Genomic DNA, 21,235 nt, shown 5'->3' with positions numbered 1-21,235 from the left:
CTAGGACTCTCGGCTCTGAATACGACATGCTTTCTTCATGTATGACAGTCTTACCGCATCAATCATGTCCTGCAGCCATTGTGTTGCTCGGTGCTCTCCCTGTAATTATTTTCCAGAGTACTTCATAAAACATTTTAATGCCACTATATGGAAACAGATATAAATTGATTTCATTTCCAAGGGCTTTTAAGAAATGTAGCTTTATTTTAGGTTGCAGCTAATTTTGAATTGTTCCTTTTAGCAGAAGCTTAAAACATAGTTTTTTTAAAAATTAAAGATCAGAGTTTCAATGTTGCAATCTAGGGAAAAATCACAGTGTAACAGTGAAGCATTTTCCCTTTTTCTTTTTCTTTACTTTTTTTTCTTTTTTTGGTCATGGATAGTGGGGAAATGCAATCAACACCAACACTCCCTCTGCCATATGCTTCAACTTTCATGTCTGTTTTGCCATCATCTATTCCATTAACATTATGATTAATGAAACCTCACTAGAATTTCAAATATATTGAAAAGTAGCCAATGACAGCTCTTTGGAGGCTACATTGAAAATAAATAACAATAAAAACAGGGCGACTTAGGCTTTTGAAGTCTTTAAAGAAACCATGACTATGATCTTTACTACTGCTGCAGAAAAGAGGACAGCACTCCACATTTCTGGCATTGTAAATGACAACACTGCAACTGAAAGAAAGCTTGAATTTCTGCAAGTAGCTTTAGGATACAGGACTCCTGCTGAGCTCACCAGTTCCTTGCTCTACACAGCTGCTTTCTCAGCTGGGGTTTTGAAATTAGCACTGTGAGAAAAGACAGAAATGACCAGGATGCATCTTCCTCACTACGAGAAAAAGGTAATGTTTAATTAACGTGTCAGCCTTCTGGTTTCCAACTTATTCCTGTATTTGTTTGTATGTGTTGCTTGGGATCTTTTTTTGATGCTCTTGTTTCTTTTCATTTCATGGAATACAATGCCTAGCCAAAAATGTCTTTGTGCTTGTACTTATGTGAGAAGGATTCTGTACTTCTGGGTTCACTGAAATTAACGAGAGCAGTCTGCACATTTATACTCACAAGATATTAACATGGCTCATGCTCACTTAGCTAAGCTTGTGTGTGACATAGTAAAAATGCCATAAGTGAGAGAGCCTGTTTTAAAAATATTTCAACAAATACAGCATCTGACTTGTTGAAAATTCATGTATTTACTTTATCTGTTGCTCTGCTGTAAAATTGTACATGATGTGAACGATGAGTTCTACCTTAAGGCTGGATTGAGTAGTAAGTAAAAAATTAGTCACTTTGAATAAATATTGCTTCAAATCTTCCAGCCATAAAAAATCATATTATCTCCATTTTAACTTGTTACAAATTGTACTTGGATTGCATAGATAAAAATTAATAAAAAACATGATTTTAAAGAATTCTATTCTCTGTAGCTTTATTTAGTTCTGCTTCTTAGAGAAAAACCCAATGGGGTTCTTAATAGTATCCTTTTCATCTCTTTGATAACAGAATTAACTCTTGAACAACACATGGGTTAGGGGCTCCAACCTCTATGTAGTTGAAAATCTGCATGTAACTTTTTACTTCCCCAAAACTTAACTACTAATTGCCTACTGTTGAGTGGAAGCCTTACCAATAACATAAATAGTCAATTAACACGTATTTTGTATGTGTTATGTACCATATCTTATAATAAAGCAAGCTAGAGAAAAGAAAATGTTAAGAAAATCATAAGGAAGAAAAAACATTTTGTATTGATTAATTGGAAGTAGATAAGTATAAAGGTCTTCATCCTCATTGTCTTCATGTTGAGTAGGGTGAGAAGGAGGAGGAAGAGGAGGGGCTGGTCTTGTCTCGGGGTGCAGAGGTGGAAAAAATCCATTTATAAGTGGACATTCACAGCTTGAATTTGTATTGTTTAAGGGCAATGGTTATTTATTTCACTAACCCAGAATGATCTGCATAAAAAGTGCTCCATGTGGTATGCATGTAGGTGTGCATGTATAAATGTATACTTCACTTCGACTTTGCTATTATGAATTACTTCTGTGATTTTCATTAGTTTTCTGGCTGGAAAGTTGAATACTTTAGCACTTGAGTAATGTTCTTAGGAGTAAAGTTTAGAGGTTGGATGTTTATTGGAAACATGTCAACTTGGTTTTATTTTAGTGGTTTAAACTAAAATGTTGATTGCCAACACATCAGTAATCACTCAATATAAAAACTGGTCAGCAATTGATTTAATAAACATTTATTATGTGTCAGTCTTTGGGCTTGGCAAGGAAGACAGAAGATAAGTACGTGGCTCTTACTCTCAAGATCCTTCTAGTTTCATCCTTTGGCTCAATAAGCTGTATTTTGAGGAGGGATCTGATGTTTAACTCTATTGCTGTACAACTTATGTTGCAGTGGGGTTCTGCAGAACTTATTGAATTCCAACTCCAAGTAAAATAATATTTGCCTAGTAGGCAATTGGTCTTAACTGGTTTAAGTTTTACCTACTCATGCTACAACTATTTATTGAATAAGTATGTTGTATCAAGCAGTGCTGTAAACACTACAGATATAGTAGAAATCAAGACAAACAGAACCTCCAACCTCAGGGAGCTTACATCCTAGCAGGGACTGGGGAGGAGGAGGTAGCATGCATTTTCACACTTTTTTATTTAGTAAGACAATGAGGCAAAGGTGCCCTAGAAGTTGAAGCTTCTGACTTGATACTTAGTTAATATGGCCTACTTGCTTTCTATATTGTATGGCACTGACCCAATGGAAAAGGAAGAGCTTCTACAATACTTGTAAGTAATTTCCTAATACTTGCAAGTGATTTTAAAGTCAAACAGCAAACAACTTGAAATAATATAATCCTTCCAAATTATGTGTTAAGAATAGTATACAAAAAACATTTACAATATTCATACAAGGTAGTGATTTTAAGTTTTGAGCATTCAGAAGTGGTTAAAATTTCTTAGTAATAGTTTACCTGGAGCTTTCCCTTGACTGACAACTGGCAAAACTCACAGGTTCTTAATGCCTGCTGAAACTGCCGTCCACTCTCTGTGGGTCTGCTTTGGTTACTAGTGACAATGTCCACAACAAAAGGAACTTGAAAAACATTTATATGTGGCTTATATTGCCTCTCTTTTCATTTTGAATAATTCATTTTTCCTGTTTTAAGATTGCAGTGGAATACATGTTTTCTATTTTCTTTCTCGATCTCTTATTTGGTTTCTTTCTTGATTTGTTTCTGTTTACTCTGTCTATTTTCACATAAGCATCTAATATTTTCAGCTCATACTAAAGTATTTTAAACCAATTTCTCCATTATCATTTCTGCCATAACAGTTGTATAATCCTAAGTTCTTTTTTTTTTTTTTTTTTTTTGATAGAGACTGGGTTTCACCATATTGGCCAGGCTGGTCTTGAACTCCTGATCTCGTGATCCACCCATCTCGGCCTCCCAAAGTGCTGGGATTACAGGCGTGAGCCACCGTGCCCGGCAGTAAAAACCTAAGTTCTTATGTCCTCAGTCTCTTTTGCAGTGAGAGCAGCCATATGCTTTAGTTCTGGAAACTAAAACATGGCATGAACTTGCTAAGAGCTCTAGAAAGGATTTTGTATCTCCTTATGTAAGGACATGTTATAAGGCATTACCTGATATAATCCCTGACATGGCTCCTTCTCTCTTCTTTCTTGAAGTCAGACTGGAATGCTGAAAGCTACTGCAGTCATCTTGTAACCAGGAAGCAAACATGAGAAATCCCGAGAGAATTTCAGAAACTGTCAAACCACGGAACCAATGCTAGCTGCTTCCTTCAAGACTACTTGTTATGCCAGAAAAATTATCCAATATTTATTAAGCCACCCACTCTATATAGTGTTTCCTGTTATTTTCAGCTGGAAGCGTTCCTAATGGATGATGCTATACACATAACATGCATAAACAATTGTTAGTAATTACCGAAAGCTGAGCATTAAGGTATAAATTAAAACATGACAATGAAGGCAAAATGCAATTTTTATCTTGAAGAAAATTATGGTGAACATTTTTTATGTTAAGCCAATACAAATCGAAAGCTCTTCTGATATTAGCTGAAGGTCTGCAACTAATCTGGACTGGTATGTTTCTGACTGATTCTTGGCATTTGTTTTCTCATATATAAAACAAGGGATTGAATTATTTCCCAGGTCTATTGCAGATGTAAATTTCCAAGTTTGTTAATATAAAATGTATTTTAAATCCATGGACTTATAACACTACCTGCCGAATGGTATTTTAACATTTGTATTCCATGGATACTTTGGATGTAAAAGAAGCTTTTGCACATTTCCTGTTTATGCTCAGGATTCTGTGCATACTACATTGAAAAAACTCAGCTATGAGTTTGAGCATTTTGATATGCCATTGTAAAATTTAATTTACGTAGCATTCTAAAAGTCTAACTTATTTATTTACCTACTGAACTTAGTATAAATAGAATACCTGGAAATACTTTTTTAGAAGAATTTTTCCCAAGAAAATCCTATACAACTTCAGTACTTTTTTTTCCTTTTTATGAGCACACAATTCAGACAAAAATAATTACATTAACACAGAGGTATGGCTGATGCACTAGGGTTTCCAGCGCTTTTGTGATATGACTGCACCATTGTATGAAATTGCTAGAAAGAATAAACAACATGAATTTCAGTCTGTTATATGTTCCCATCTTCTTTTGCAATAGCAAGGGGTTATGTGTACTGACCAAGTGACAGTTGCTTCAACCAAGCCTTGTTTTTTTTTTTTTTTTTTTTCTGGCCATGATATGTTGATGCTTAATTCTAACTTGTGATTTGGCTGATATTGGAAACAGATATACAAAGAAGCCATCAATACTGGAACTAGAAATGGAGTAAAATATAAAAGAGAGAATTGATAGCAGCACAAAAATTTAAGACAAATTAAAAAAAAAGCCAAAAAGAAGAAAGAATGGTGTGTGTGTGTGTGTGTGTGTGTAGGCAGACATGTGGAGTAATTAGGCAGGGAGAATAAAGTACATCAGTGTAGAGGTTGTGTCCTTTTTATGGAATGAGGAAGTTATTTCTGGACAATTATCATTACTTCTTGTTTTCCAGAGTAATATGCAGTCCACGAGCTGGAGAGCCAATCTGGTACTTAGAAAGGAAAGATTCTTGCTTTCTTGAAGCAACATAGCATCTCAAGGTGGTGCTTGAGTACCACAAAAACAGAGATGCATGTTCTCTACATGCCGGAAGCAGTCATCCTGTTGCTAAGGAAACAGCCTCACTCAGCAAGGGTCACCTTTGGAAACAACTGCAAGACTTCAAAGCAGATTAATAGAGAAATACCAAGACCCGAACTTCCTAGCTAATGTTGTCTTCTATTTTAAATACCCTTTTCAACAAAGGTTTGCTTATGTGATTTCTGTTTGGTGGGCAGTAGCAAGGCAAAATTGAATATGTAGTAAGTCGAGCCCAGTATCTTTCAAGCTCTGGCTCTTGGAGATCTGTGGCTTTTGGTAGACGCTTTGAGTGTGGGATTGTGCAGGAACAGCAGGATGGAGACGGACTGACATCAGGTTTACAAAGAGACGCTGAATTTATGACTTTGTTTGAGGGAAAGCTTCCACTCATTAAAAGATGTAGCGTCTTTACTCATACAAGCATATGCCGTTACTCATTTGTCCACATTGGTGAGATTTTCTAATTTGTGAAAAGTCTTGTCATATCTTAGGTTTATGCACATTTTTGTATTACTGAAGCGGATTTCATTCATGCATCCATTTATTCATTTATTTGTGACATATCTTTGATTTCCTACCATTTCAGGTACCCTGGGGATAAGAAGTGAATAGAACATATTTAAGGTCTGGGGGACTCAATCTGAAGAAGAAAGCAGATATGGAAACAAAACAGTGGAATCACTTGCAGAGGGGACACAAGGAGATGCTTATAATTTTGTCCTGGGGAGGTGAGGGAAGGCATTTGGGGAAAGAAAATGCCTGATCTCATCCTTGAAGGATGGATTAGAATTGAACAGGGAATCTGGTCCTTGAAGTCCCAAGACAGAGACAACAGCAAATACTAAGTGCAGAGATGTGAGGAAGAGATTTCATTGGGCTTCTGTTGGTGAAGTTTAGGACATATTACGAAATGCGTTTGGACAGGAGACCAGAAAATGAAACTGGGACTGGATCATAAAAGCTCTTACTTAATATAAAAATAAGTATATACTTTACTGCTAGTTTTTCAGATTTTTTTTAAGTTTAATGTTACAATAAATAGAGCCTATCTTGGTAGAATTCCTCCCTTACCTCTTTGACAATATAAAATTTGTTACAGATGCCTAAATGCTTTCAGATGGCTTAAAGAACTGGAATTTCAGTGGCTATTTATCATCTAAAGCAAGAACTGTAAAATTTAATGATAAATTCTTGCTATTAATACTCATTAAAATATTTGATTTATTAAAAGGTGAATGATGGATTTTTATAACTGAGATTAGGACAATTTCTACTTCCAAGATAACTAGTAAAATTAAGATGTTGGTTTCAACCATTTCTTGAAATTATATACCTTTTTATTGGTAGAAAATTCAAGTGACAAATACAGATAACTGTTCTGTCACCTAAAGTGTTATAAGCCACACTGAAATGCACCTGGTTAACTCCTCCTTTATAAGGGATAAGAATGAAACTTGTGTACAAGAAAATGTGGTGGGCACCCATGTTTGGGAGCTAGAGCTTGTTGACATCATCTAAGGTAGCCACCTGTTCTAGCCTGCATTTGCTGAATAAATTAGATGCTCTTGGGAGAGTGTATGCAGCTGACTGGGTTGCCTTGTTACCAAGGCAACAGTTTTTCTTCTGCTCTATGACTCTGAAAGGTTTCATAACTCATTAGTGCTCCTCTGGGCATCAACATGGCAAAATTCCTTTTTTTTTCTTGTCTTTGTTAAGTTCCTGGTCACGATGATGAGATTAGTGACAACTAATAAATACTCTTACCATATTTGTTTACTCATATAGAATATTTTCCAAATGTATGAAAAACTTAGGTCTAAACCTTAAAGGCACAAATGTGACAATTCGATGGAGGGATGTGTACAATAATGAATAAAAAAAGGAAAATATTTTCAATTTCAGATATTTTCAGAAATCAAAAACATTTTCAAAGCGGAGTTTATCTAAGGCAAAATATTTAAAAACATAGATTCTCTAAGACAGTGGATGAAAGCTTGTTTTTATAGTTATTCCAGCTGTTATTGCTATCAGGCCTTTTTACTCAGTCTGATATAGCACAAGAAAGAGCACAATTTAGCAAAGCTGTTATCAGATCCATAAAACCAGAAATTCAGGGGCTAAGTGATCATTTTCAGAATGCCACAGGGCCCAAGGAGTCGTGGAGGGATGGCCGAGCCTACATGATGGGAGCACCATCAGAAATCCATGCTGGTTTTTAATCCCCAGGTGACATTTAGACCCTAGGATATTTGTTTTCTTCTATTTTGTGATCCATGTTTGTTGTCTTTCCTCTTCTCCTTTATATGTTGTCTTTTTTTTTTTTTTTTTTTTTTTTTGAGACAGAGTCTCACTCTGTTGCCAGGCGCCAGGCTGGAGTGCAGTGGCACAATCTCGGCTCACTGCAACCTCCACCTCCCTCAGGCAATTCTCCTGCCTCAGCCTCCTGAATAGCTGGGACTACAGGCACACTCCGCCACGCAAAGCTAATTTTTATATTTTTAGTAGAGACAGGGTTTCACCATGTTGGCCAGGATGGTCTCTATCTCTTGATCTCGTGATCTGCCTGCCTTGGCCTCCCAAAGTGCTGGGATTACAGGCTTAAGCCACCGCACCCGGCCATATGTTGTCTTTTTTGATTTCACATCTTCATGCATTAGAAGAAATCAGTAAGCTTCCCACGCTGGTAAATTTCTTAAATAGTTACCTTATACTAGGAATTCTACATGTTATCTCACTTGTGTCATTTCTCATATTAACTTGACGAGGTGGATATCATTTACCTCATTTTACAAGTGAGAAGACTGAGGCTGAAGGTAGCAGAGCTGGTGTTTAGATTGAGTTGTAGCTCATTTCAAAGCCGTATTTTCCCACTATGCTGTGGTATCTCTAAAGTTCTGTAATAATGATGTATATAACCTTTCAGAATATTTGAATATTAGAAAGAAAAGAAAACAGATGATATATTCAAACGTTAAAATTAAGCCTCTAAGAGGGCTCTTGTTCTACAGGAAGAATGCAACTCCAAGGCTCTGCCAAATTCACTGTAGTGCTGAAGCTTTTGTACAGATTTATTATGGGGAATAGCTTTATCATACATGGCAATTTCTTTGACACTGCTTTGTATTATCCTTCTATAAGTACTAGAGAAACTGATTGAAACTGAATCTTAAACTCCCATTTTGTACCAATCTTACTTGTTGTTTGCAATTGAAGAATAGCATCCTGCTGATATCCACTGCAGGACTGCAAGGACCTCTGGTAGAGATTAAGCTCACGTTTTGATTGTAGACAAAATTTAGTGCAATTAGATTTACCATAATTTCTTATTTTCTACTGATTTTACAACCTGAGATTTCAAAGATGGAATCGATATTTTCAAATAAATAGTTCATTGATAGATACAGGGATGTTTTAAGATATGACCACACCATGAATAGACAGTTTTTAAAGAGTACAGTTAGTGTCCAATAAAGCAGTGCAAATATTTTTCATGGTGTGAAGGCAGGGGGATTATTATTATTATTTTTTGTTGTTAAGTACATTGTGATTGATACCTGCTGTAAAGATTAACACTTCACTAGACATCATAAACATGCAGGAGGAGCACAAAGATGTGATTCTCCTAGAATGCAGAGATTTGACAAAAAAAGAAAACACATACTTCTGTTTGCTACAAGCATGATGAATTTGCTTTTATTCTCTCCTATTTCCAGAATCAATGTAATGTCTGAAAGTCACTCAGAAGAATATGGCAATTATTTGCAATCTGAAAAATAATGTTATGCAAAGGCATTCCATCTGCATTTTGAGAGACACCTTTATTTTCATTATTTGCTTCTGCCATTCTCTTCAACATTTATCTAGATTAGATTAAAATACTACTTTTGTGCTCCGAATAGTGTTCTGATGTCCTTGTTTATTCAGTGTGCTTTCAGCCACTATTTATGGTCTTCCTTGTATGAGGTACTCTGCTAAGTGCTGGGCACCCAGAGATGAACATGCAGTCTCTCTGTACCACGAGCTCAGCTTTGTGGAGGAGACTTACAAGGCAGCCAGTGGTCTCCGTAGGTTAAGTCCTGTCATGGAGTATAATGCACTTGTGGGTTGAAGGATCTATTCGAAAGTATTTTCAGTGGAGAGATTCTTCCAGCATCTACTCACACTCAGTTTCAATCACCTCAGTGCTTTGTACGACAGACCATTGTCCCTATCACTTGCCCAAACATGCCCTGCCCTCAAATAATGGCACTCCCCCTGGATGTCTGCTAATCTCTGTTGAGTATTTCTGCAATACCTATGATAAAGTTGCATGATGACCACCAGAGGCCACAGCACCAACCAGGAGGTGGCCAGTTTACAGGCATGAAGTCTGCAGGCACTTCCCACCAACATTGGAAAGCCACATATTGTTCAGGCCAGGATTTATTCTGTCGTTGTTTTAAATCTAAATTTTAAGCACTTCTCTGCTTTCACAGAAATCATATTAAACATATTGATCTCTAACTTGATTCGTTCTCAAATAATTTGAAGACCCTTTGTTGTACTCAGGTCACAAAAGATATTCGGTGGCGGATCTTGGACCATCCAAACCGGTCCTCCAGAGGGAAGCAACCAAGGCTGTTCTGGGGAGGCCAGAGCAGCAATTCATTAAGTCATTTCCATGGTGGACTCTGAATTATTTCCATGATGCCTCTTGCCTCTGGTTGTCCCTGCTCTACTTTATTCATTCCTAAGAGGGAGAATTTTTATCTAGCTTGGATCACATGTCTCTACACTAGACTCAGTCAACCATGGCCAAAGAAACTGGTAGAAGTGACCACTGGAAGAGTCACTATGACCTTTCCAGCCTCCTCAGCTTGTGTTCTGCAATTACACTGGCCTTTCCGTCATTTCCTTGGAAGGAGCCAATTTCTAAACAAAAGCAACTCGCCGGCATTGACTTTCAATTTATCGTCTCAAGTTTGAACTACTAGGCAAGACCTGTTTTTTGAACTTTATTTCTTCTTGCTTCATGTTATCAGGATCACTCTTTTTTTGGTGTGTATATATATATATACACACACACCCCCCCACCCCCCCACACATATACATATTTTTGTGTATATATACACACACATATATATAGTGATCCTGATAACATGAAGGATATGTGTATAAAATATATATAAATAGAGACAGGATCTCACTCTCACTGTATTGCCCAGCCTGGTTTTGAACTCATGAGCTCAAGCAATCCTCCTGCCTATTTGTATATCTATTTATATATATATTTATAAATATATGTTATCTACCTATTTATAAATATTTACATATTATGTATAATATTTATATATCTATAAATACACATTATATATAATATTTATGTATCTATTTTGTTATATATTTATACATAGAGACAGGATCTCACTCTCACTATGTTGCACAGCCTGGTTTTGAACTCATGAGCTCAAGCAATCCTCCTGCCTCGGCTTCTCAAAGCACTGGGATTACAGGCATGCACTATCAAGCACAGCTCCAGGACCACCATTAACTTCTATCATTTTTTTTCTTCATGAGTAATATGTTTGGCCATAAACTTCCATGTGGCTTTACTGATCTTGATTTTATTCGAAAACGATTCCTGTCTTCCACATGATTACTTACCCTCCAGCTTCCTATATGGTGACTCTCCTACTACGGAGTTGACTTCTGTGTGAGGAATTCTTAGCTAATTTTCCATTGGCTCTGGAGTGGGTCTTTACTAAGCTGAATCTTGACAGCAGAAGGATGAACAAATGAATGGAGGCAAAAGGAAGTACAAACCTTTTAGGAGACATAGGAGCGCAGTCTATGTGTGGATGTAAGGATAGCTGAGTCTGGAAAGGTAAGAGCAGGCCATGAAGAATTTGAAAGCAAGGAAAATCTCATGAAGAATTTTAAACAGAGGCATGATGTGATTAGATATGCATATCAGAAGGGAAGTTAGCTTGATATAAGACTTGGTGGCCATTGAAGGTCTAGTGAAATAACCTAAAAAAATATAAATAAAGTTGAAACCAAGGTAGTGGCAGTCAGTGAAGATGGAAGGTGGAGAACAAATATGTGAAATGTCTAGGAGGGAGAATTTATAGTATAGGTGAAGTGATAGGGGAGAGAGTTGAGACTGACCCTGAAGGCTTGGGGGATGTTGATGCTGTGACTTTGGAACGACTAAATCGAGAAAATTAACATATGCTTTACCTTACATACTTATCATTTTTTTTGTGGTAAAATCTACTCATTTGGCAAGTTTTAAATTTACAATGCATTGTTATTGACTATAGTTACCATGTTGTACAATAACTTTCCTGAAATACTGCTCTTATCCAATTAAAATTTTGTATCATTTGCCCCAAATTTTCCTAATCTCCATCTTGCACTCCTAGCCCCTGGAAACCATCATTCTAATTTCTACTTCTATAAGTTTCATTTTTTAGAGTCAACATATAAGTGAGATCATGTAGTACTTGTCTTTTTGTACCTGGCTTAGTTTACTTAGCATAATGTCCACCAGGTTGATCCATGTTCCTGCAAAAAGGATGTTCTCCATTTTCAATGCTGAATAATATTTCATTGTGGACATACATTACATTGTCTTTAACCATTCATCCATTGATGAACACTTAAGTGGATTTCATATTGTGACTATGGTGAATAATGCTGCAATAAACATAAGAGTGTGGATCTGTCTTCAACAATATGCCCAGAAGTAGAATTGCCAGATCATATGGTAGTTTTTTTTTTTTTGAGGAATTCCATACTATTTTCCATAATGGCTGTACTAATTTACATTCCCACTAACAATGTACAAATCTCCCTTCTCCACATCCTTGCTAATGCTTATCATCTCATCTTTTTCACAGTAACTATTCTAATAGGTGTGAGGTGATATCTCATTGTGATTTTAATTGGCATTTATCTGATGATTAGTGAGACTCAACTTTTTTTATATATCTGTAGACCATTTATATGTCTTCTTTTGAAAAATGTCTTCAGGTTCTTTGCCCATTTTAAAATTGGGTTATTTTGTTTCATTGTTACTGAATTGTTTGAGTTTCTTAGATATTTTGAATATTAACCCATTATCACTCGTGTAGTTTGCAAATTTTCACTCCTATTCATTGGTGGTCTCTTCATTCTGTTTGTTTCCTTTGCTGTGCTGTAGCCTTTTAGTTTAATCCAATCCTGTTTTTCTGTTTTTAGTTTAGTTGCCTGTGCTTGTGAAGTTCTGTGAAATTCTTAACCTCACAATCCTATTGCTGATTCCTAACTGATGGGGCACTCAGGATTTCTAAACTTTTCCTTGTTTCCGACCTTTGATAATCACTGAAAAATTAATACAGCCATTATGAAAATATCTGAAATTTCAGCCTGTTAAGAATTAACAAAACAGGAATAGTCATTTCATTTCTTTTAGTGATAAAATGTTACATATTTATTAAAATTTTAAAGAAAATATAGAAATACAAAATGAAGAAATATAGAAATACATATTGAAAGATACAAAGTATCTGAAGAATAAATGCCCTACCCAGTGATAATTATTGCTAATCTTTCATTATACATCTTTTACTTTTCCTTTCTTTCTTCCCTCCGATTAGATTTTTTTTTTTTTTTTTTTTTTAGAAATAGCCTTGCTCTGTCGCAGTGGTGCAATCATAGCTCACTGCAGCACTGATCTCCTGGGATCAAGTGATCCTCCCACTTCAGCCTCCCAAGTAGCTGGGACTACTGGTGCTGTCCACCACACCTGGCCAATTTAAAAAACTTTTAATAGAGACCAGGTCTTCCTAGGTTTCCCAGGCTGATCTCAAACTCCTTGCCTAAAGTGATCCTCCTGACTTCACCTCCCAAATTGTTGGATTACAGATATGAGCCACCACACTCAGTCTATTATATATTCTTTAATATTTAAATTGATGCCCTCTGGAGATTTTTCTGTTTACTGTTCATACTATCTAGTACCAGAATTTTTACTTGACTATAAAAATCTACATATTTTCGTGTACACAATAGGTTAAGATTTTCATCATACTCTTTGATGGTCGCCTGGTTTTCTCCTGTCTCTTCCATAATTTATGTAAATAATCTTTTCCTTATGGTCACTGATGTATTTACAGTTTTAAAAATTATATGTAACATTAAGATGAGTACATTTCTGCAAGTATCTTTGCCCGTTTGCTAATTATTTCCTTAGCATGCATTCTCAGACATGAACTTTCTGGTCAAAAATAGGAATGTTAACATTTGAATGTATGTTGCCACGTTTCTGCCATTAGTTTCCTAGATTATTTCTTTTCTTCTGTACTGTTGCCAAAAATCCCTTTAAAGTGTCTGCTAACTTGATAGGCAATCAGAGTCCTACCATCGCCTGGCTCTCCAGGTCCTTATCCATATCTTGGAATTGCATGCTACAGTTGCCATGAATAACGAAGACTTCAGAAATCTATCATCTCTCTAAAGGCGGTTTTCTTAGTATTGAAAAAAATTTGGGTTTTCCTGCTTAGGTTAATTACTTGGTAGTCACTCTTTTATCACTGCTAGATGAACCCTTTCTTTAAGGGATACCTCTACTACTAAAATGCTTAGCCAGATCTCTTCGAGGACATGACGTTTCCTGCAAGAACCAATTTCCTCTTTCACTCTTGCCTTAGATATGCTTTTCCAAAAAAAAAAAAAAAAAATTGAACCCTTCTTTCAAATATATCAACAATATTTGTTTTTATTAACTTTTTTTTTTTTTCAATTGGCAAGTTGTTCATGTTTGGCCAGAACCGCATGGATAATACAGTCTACAATTTGGACCACCATGGCAAAACACCCCCGCCAAGTGATGATGATAATGGTGCCAATTGCTTCAAAAGCAGACTTGTTGGACAAGGCATGTGACCAGATTCTGTGGCTTCACTTCTGACCTCCAAAGATCTACTCACACTTGGGACTTTCTTCCCGTATGAATCACACTGACCAGCATTTTGTTGAGAGAACACACGCAATATGGGTATGGTTTCTGTCCCATCTTTAGCTTTTGATATAGAAACTTCTTTGCTATAAAATTGAACTGTGTAACATTGGTTAAGATCACTCAGGGGCACACTATATCACAACAAATGGTTAAGGCAATTCCAACACTACTGTGTTTCATGGTTCCTGCCTCCTCATTCCGCTGGGGCTGACACCTGGCAACCTCTAGCTCCACTTCTCTATCAAAGGTTTAATCATGCAGATACTTTCACGACCAATTTTTTTTCTCACTTCTTCACCAGAATGTGAGTTATTTAAGGTCACAGAATCTTTGTAAATGATCTAAGTATTCCCCACACACCTATCTTGCCAAAGGATTTATTTAGGATTCAAGAGATACTGAATGAATTAACTTTTAACTATGAGTCATGTTTCTAGGGAGGAATGCAGACATATCAAAGGCATAATAAATTCCGAAGCTTTTTCCCCTTTTACTGCAACCAAGTTGATTCAGGCTACCTCTGTTCGTTCACATCTCAAAGATTTCCCAAGCACCATAGAAGAGATAAATGGCTAATCTTGGCGGTGATTACTCATGGTATTAATCTATGTCACATCCAAGGAATTTAGTACTACTCAGAATGCATCTAGTGTCTAGTGATTCAAAGGTTGTCATTCTGTCTTTTATCTTGGAAGTGTTCTGATTCTTTGCTCATGGTCTTACCATGCCCTGATGCTGGTTTGTTTAAAAGATTTGGTCTCTCCCATCTTTTGGAGGAAAATCTGTAACAGCACTATGTGATGGATTGCTTTTTGGAATATTGTCTGGGAATATTGTCTTTAAAAGCCACTGTTTACATTACTTGGAAAGTAATGTACCCAGCACTTCCTTAAATCATCTATGTTTACAGTCATTTTCAAAAAAAGTGGGTCAAGATGAACTCTATCCTTACGACTATGCCGTCGCTTTTGAATCAGGATGACAAATCCATTTGAGGGGATATATTCATGTTGGGATCCAGGACTATGAGCAAACAAAAAAATCGAAGTCTGGGTTTATTTTTATTTTTCTGCATCTGATGGTATAGCTTTCATTGGAATACTTATATTTCTAACGATTTCTTTGAGTCGTATAACAGTTATGGACAGATCTAGTCTTCATCTTGAACTTGTGGAATTCTTAGCAAAGAGAAAAGATAACAATTCATGACATTTGATCTACAGGAAACCTATTATTTAGGAAAGATGAGAGAAAGATAAATGGAGGAAAATATTTTTCTGGACCAAATGCAGCATTTTTGAACTTTTAATCTGGCTGTTGGTCCAAGTCAGTGTTTCCCAAACTTTGCTGCACATTAGAAGTCTCTGGGGCATTTTAATAATAATAACAACAATGTTAATAAATGATAAATAAAGGCAAAGGTCTTATCTCGAGTACTCAAATTCACATTTGGGGTTTGTGTCTGATGGTTTTGATTTGTAAAGCCCTTAAGTAATTCTAATATGCAGCCCCAATGAAAACCACTGGTCTGTGTAGAAACACCCCGTGATATTCTGATATTGCCCTTTAATATTTTCTTAACAATTTTTTTCATAGTTTTCTTAGTTGCTCACAGTGTTTGCAACATTCTTCTGGCATCTCTCAAATATCCTTCATGTTAAAATAAGAAAAAATATGCTTTTTATAAAGAAGAGACTTCATTGTTGATGTATAATTTCTCTCACAATGTGTTTTCATGACATGGAATGAGCGTGACTCAGATACGCAGGGATGGGAATGATTTCTTTGGCTTTGGCTTCTCTGGTCTTATCAGGACTTTGTACCAGGGCACTCATTTGTGGTAGAACTTATCATCAATCTGTTAATAAATCCATATTGTTCTATACTAGAAAATTCTGAATGATTTGCTTTCAGTCAGTTAGAAACAAAATTTATGCCTCATTGAGATGAGTTCCTCCTAACCAGATGCTCTTCAAAGTAAATCACCTCTTGTGTGACCTAATCACTTTTTCCTTCTCTGTCACCATTGGCTGCAGGTCTACAGGAAGGCTGCATGACACTTCTGCTCTGTAAAAATAAATGAGATAATAAATGACAAGGGCTCCTGAAGACACCTTTTCAATTTCAGGGTCAATGAACTATTATTTAAATAAACACTTTAGCAGACCACCAAAAGTCATTTAGATACAACAGCAAGGAGAATAGTCTTAATTTCTTCTGTAATTTTATTTGTTGAGCTAATTATAGCCAAATACAATTGTTATGAGGGGACATGGCCTCCTAGCATGTTCACATACATACAGTATTCCATTAAAAATATTCTACTGAGGTCTAAGGCCTGATGCTGGCTGCCATAGGGACTATACACTTTTATCAGACATAATCACTAAAGAAATTTAATCTATCATCAGAGAGCTAAGATAGGTACACAAAGATGTAAAATACAAGGTGACAAGTGACAAGGGCTATGAGATTGGTACACAAGAAATCCTAGTATTTAGAGTGAGTCTTTTCACCAGCGAAAGATGTGAAGAAGATCGTTTTTGAATGAGAGCCTAGGCAAAATCATGAAGATGAGAAAATTTTGAATGCTATGTTTTAAGAAATTAGGGCAGCTCTGGATAAATCCTTCATTCTGGCTTCCAAATTTCTAAATCAAGTACATTTTTCATCCTAAATCAAGGCTGAATGTATTAATTTGTCCCTGTTTCTTCCGCCTTCTGGTCTAAGCTATCCCCATTTTTCCACTGAACAACTGAAAAATCTCCTTGACTCTTCTCCTAATATCCATTCTTGGTCATTGCAATGACTGTAATCAGATTAAAAATATAGACTTTTAAAATAATTGTAGGTTTACACACAGTTGTAAGAAATACCGCAAAGAGATCCTTTGTACTCTTTAGCCAGCTTCATCCAATAGTAATATCTTGCAAAAGTATAACACAATTTCAGAAGCAAGATATTGACATTGATACAATCTACCAATCCGTTTTAGATTTTTCCAATTTGACTTCTGCTCCTGTGTGTGTGTGCACACGTGTTTGTGTGTATGTGTGTATAATTGTGTGTATTTATTTCTATGCGGTTTTGTCACATGTGTACGCTTCCGTATCTACCACCACAGTCAAATTACAGACCAGCCCCATCAACACAATGATCTCTCTTTTTGTCTTTTTATAACTACCCACCTCTTTCCCATTACCCACTTCTCCCCATCCCTAAACCCTAGCAACCACTAATCTGTCTTACTTTTCTGTAATTTTTTCATTTCAAGAAAATTATGTAAATGGAATAATTTTGGAATTGACTTTTATTATTCAGCATAATTTTCTTGAGATTCATTCAAGTAGTTGTGTGTCTCAATAGCTCACATTTTTTAAATTACTGACTAGTATCCCATCGTATTTCACGACATGGATGCATCAGTTTGTTTAACCAGTAACCCATCGAGGACCACTTGGGTTGTTTTCTGTTTTGAGGTTTTACGGATAAATTTGCTATCAATGTTTACATACAGGTTTTTGTGTGACTAAACTTTCCTATCTCTGGGATTAAATTCTCAAATGTGCATTGTGTAATATAGTAATTGCACAAATAAACTCTTATAAATGCAATCTGATTGGGTCACTCTCCTGTTTAAATCTTTTCAATGAACTCCCATTACTCTTAACGTCAAGCCAGCCGGCCTAGGAAGCCTTGAAATACCTGGAGTCTGCTCTTCTTATCCAATGCCTTGCCCTCCCTCTTCCTCTGCTTCTCTCCTTCAGACATGTGGGCTTTCCTTCCATTTCTTAACTGTATCATGCTTTTATCCTACCATAGAGCTTTGGAACATACAGTTCACTTTTAGAATTTTTCACTTTTCGCTCCTCTATGCTTTTTCATTAAATTCACTCTCTTCTTTCATATTTCAGCTCAAATCTTATCCTTATGGGGGATATCTTCAATGCTACCAGACAGCTCCATCAATTACATGTCCTGATAACACTATTCTTTCCTTCTGTAGCAACAGTTTGCATGATGTGCTTATTCATTTGAATATTTGCTTCATGGCCATTTCATTTAATTGAATCACTACTCTGTGTATCTCACTGTCATTAGTGAAAACTCCTTGGTAGAATCTAGACTTGCAACAGACCAACAGAATATGACAAAGGTGATGAGATGCCACTTCGGTGATTCCATTCCTGTGACTCCATGATTGTGTTACATTATTCTCACTTAGCAACCAAGAGAGGTAAAAAGGGAGTCTCTCTCTCTCGCTCTCTCTCTCACACACACACACACACACACACACAGAGAGAGAGAGAGAGAGAGAGAGAGAGAGAGAGAGAGAGAGGATTTGTCTTGTTGGCTTTTATGAATTAATCAACCATGTTGAGAAAGTCCATCTGACAAGGTACTGCAGGTGGCTTCTAGAACCTGTGAGCAGACTCTAGCTGATGGCCAGGAAAAAAAATGTTGGGTCTTCAGTCATACATCCTTAAGGAAATGAATTCTGGTACAAATGAGAGAGCTTTGAAGCAGATTCTGACTCAGTTGAGTTTCCAGATGAAAATGGAGTCTAGGTGAAACTTTTATCTCAGCCTTGTGAGATTCTGAACAGAGGACCCAGTTAAGTCATGCCTAGACTCCTGATTCCCAAAAATTGTGAGACAGAAGCTAATACACTAGCTTTCATTACAACATTGTGGTCAGGAGTTCTGGTCAATGTCATGGGGACTGAACTGTTACATATAGCACCTCTGGGCTGGCTCATAAAAACTTTCTGCAAGATCCTCCCCAATTTTTTCTGCAGTTGATTATCCCAGCTTTGAGCAGAGATCCAAGTACTGTAGACTGTAGGGAATCTGGGATCTTAATTGTTGCATTGGAGGTTGCTCACTAAATGTGTACAATAAACAGTTGTTTATTTATTGTAATGTATCACTATGAATTTGGCGACTTTTGTTAGATTAGCTGATATTATGTAGTTTAGCCAAAAACTTATATTCTTGAGATATATAAATAATATCTGACAGTAGGATCAGGGCTTGATAACTTAACAATGGAAGCTGGAAAAATATCAGATGGTAGGATGGCAAAACAACCAGAGTATCTTTAAAAATCTCCCTTATATGTAAAGGAATGAGATTTAGATGTTCTTATTCTATTACTAAGTCACTTAGTAATAATTTATACAAAAATTGCTGTTTCTCACACCGTCAAAACATTTTTCCTTGAAAATAACTTCAGGCCATGAGGATAAATTTGCCGGACCTTCAGAGTGCCCTTCTTGGGAATGCTTCTCTTCTTTGCTTGTTCTACCATATTTTTACAAATAACAAGAAGTATCAGGTGAGCTAACCAATAGACCATTGCATTTCACGTTCACTCTCAAATCACTAAGTAGAACAAGTGGTTCCTTCTGTAGCCTCATCAGTGCTTGCCATAACATAATCTCCCATCCTTATATATAGCAAAAACAGTCTCTTTCAGCTGTTTGATTTTTAATTGCATTGAGTTCTTCAGCTAATTTAGCAATCACTGCATGAATAGAATATTTCCATGCAACCCAAAACAACGTCATAAAGAAACTGCAAAAGACAAAGTAAACCTACAATGACAAGGGAAGTGATGATTTTTTTTTTAATTATAGGAGATGTACTTTACATCAAGTTAGTAGAAAACTAATGTGATGATTGGTCTACAACTGATTAGACTTTCTATGAATTCTTTTACCCTGTCATCCAGTTCATAATTCTCATGCTCTTTATCTCAAATTTAGTCATCGTAATAAAGCTCATGGCACTATGTCCGTGGGAGTACGTATTTCTCTCACCTTCATCACTATATCATCTCAAACGATAACATTTCCTAGCAAGCCAACTTTCTTACAAGTTAATATGTGTTGTTGACTTAATCTGAATTTGTGCTTATATGTTTTGATGGGTCAATTCTATTTCCTTAGTGGCAAAAAGTTTGTTGTTATTCAATTTGATTTAATATTCTATTGACATTAAGTAATTTTACTAATATGGAGACATCTGTCCAATGTTATAATGGTGGATTATTTTTACAACAAAAATGCATGGCTAATTTGTTTTTTTAAATAAAAACCAATATAATAAAGTCTAAAATAAACAAGAAGTCTAATATGAAATGATGAAGAGATTTATTAGCTTTCATTATGGTCCCAAAATGTGGTCTAATTAACAGCACTAAACTCAGTCAATGCTACAGTCATAGAGGCTAAAATAGAATAAACAAATGAACAAATGATTATGCTGTTTCTTGGCATCAATTATCATGCTATATATATATTTCACATCCATTTGGACTCTGTCCCCAAAATTAAGTTTTATGTTGAATGAAATGTAAACTCAGCCTTTAAAATTAAGACATTACCACTGACTCCACAGAAGTACACACAGACACACACACACACGCACACACACAGTGACTATTATGAACACCTCCATGCACACAAACTAGAAAATTTAGAAGAAATGGATAAATTCCTGGACATATTTAACCTCTGAAGATTGGACCAGGAAGAAATTGAATCCTGAACTCAGAAATAAGTTCTGAACTTGAATGAGTAATAAAAAGCCCATCAGCCACAAAAAGCCCAAGACTAGATGGATTCACAGCCAAATTCTACCAGAGGTATAAAGAAGAGCTGGTACCAACCTTGCTGAACTGTTCCAAAAAATTGAGGAAGAAAGACTTCTCATTAACTCATTCTATGAGGCTAGTATCATCCTGATATCAGAACCTGGCAGAGACACAGCAGAAAAAGAAAACTTCAGGCCAATATTTTTGATGAACATAGATGCAAAAATCCTCAACAAAATACAAGCAAACTGAATCCAGCAGTGCATAAAAAAGCTAATCCACCACAATCAAGTAGGCTTTATCCCCAGAATATGAGGTTGGTTCAACATATGCAAATCAATAAATGTGATTCAGTATATCAACGGAGCTAAAGACAAAAACTACAGTTACTCAATAGATGCAGAAAGGTTTT

The 21,235-nt window shown here is 36.2% G+C and overlaps 1 long non-coding RNA gene across 1 annotated transcript; it reads left to right on the top strand.

Annotated features, from left to right (window-relative positions):
* The first annotated feature begins 123 nt into the window (after positions 1-123).
* On the top strand, positions 124-20,694 carry LOC116552336. Its single transcript, XR_004269334.1, has 3 exons — positions 124-848; positions 5,116-5,971; positions 19,462-20,694. It is a non-coding gene; the product is annotated as an uncharacterized LOC116552336 (long non-coding RNA).
* The last annotated feature ends 541 nt before the right edge of the window (positions 20,695-21,235 follow it).

Source organism: Sapajus apella, unplaced genomic scaffold, assembly GCF_009761245.1.
Source record: "Sapajus apella isolate SASKATOON/1434 unplaced genomic scaffold, GSC_monkey_1.0 scaffold11, whole genome shotgun sequence".
Lineage (NCBI taxonomy): Eukaryota > Metazoa > Chordata > Mammalia > Primates > Cebidae > Sapajus > Sapajus apella.
This window is presented reverse-complemented; position numbering and strand designations above follow the sequence as displayed.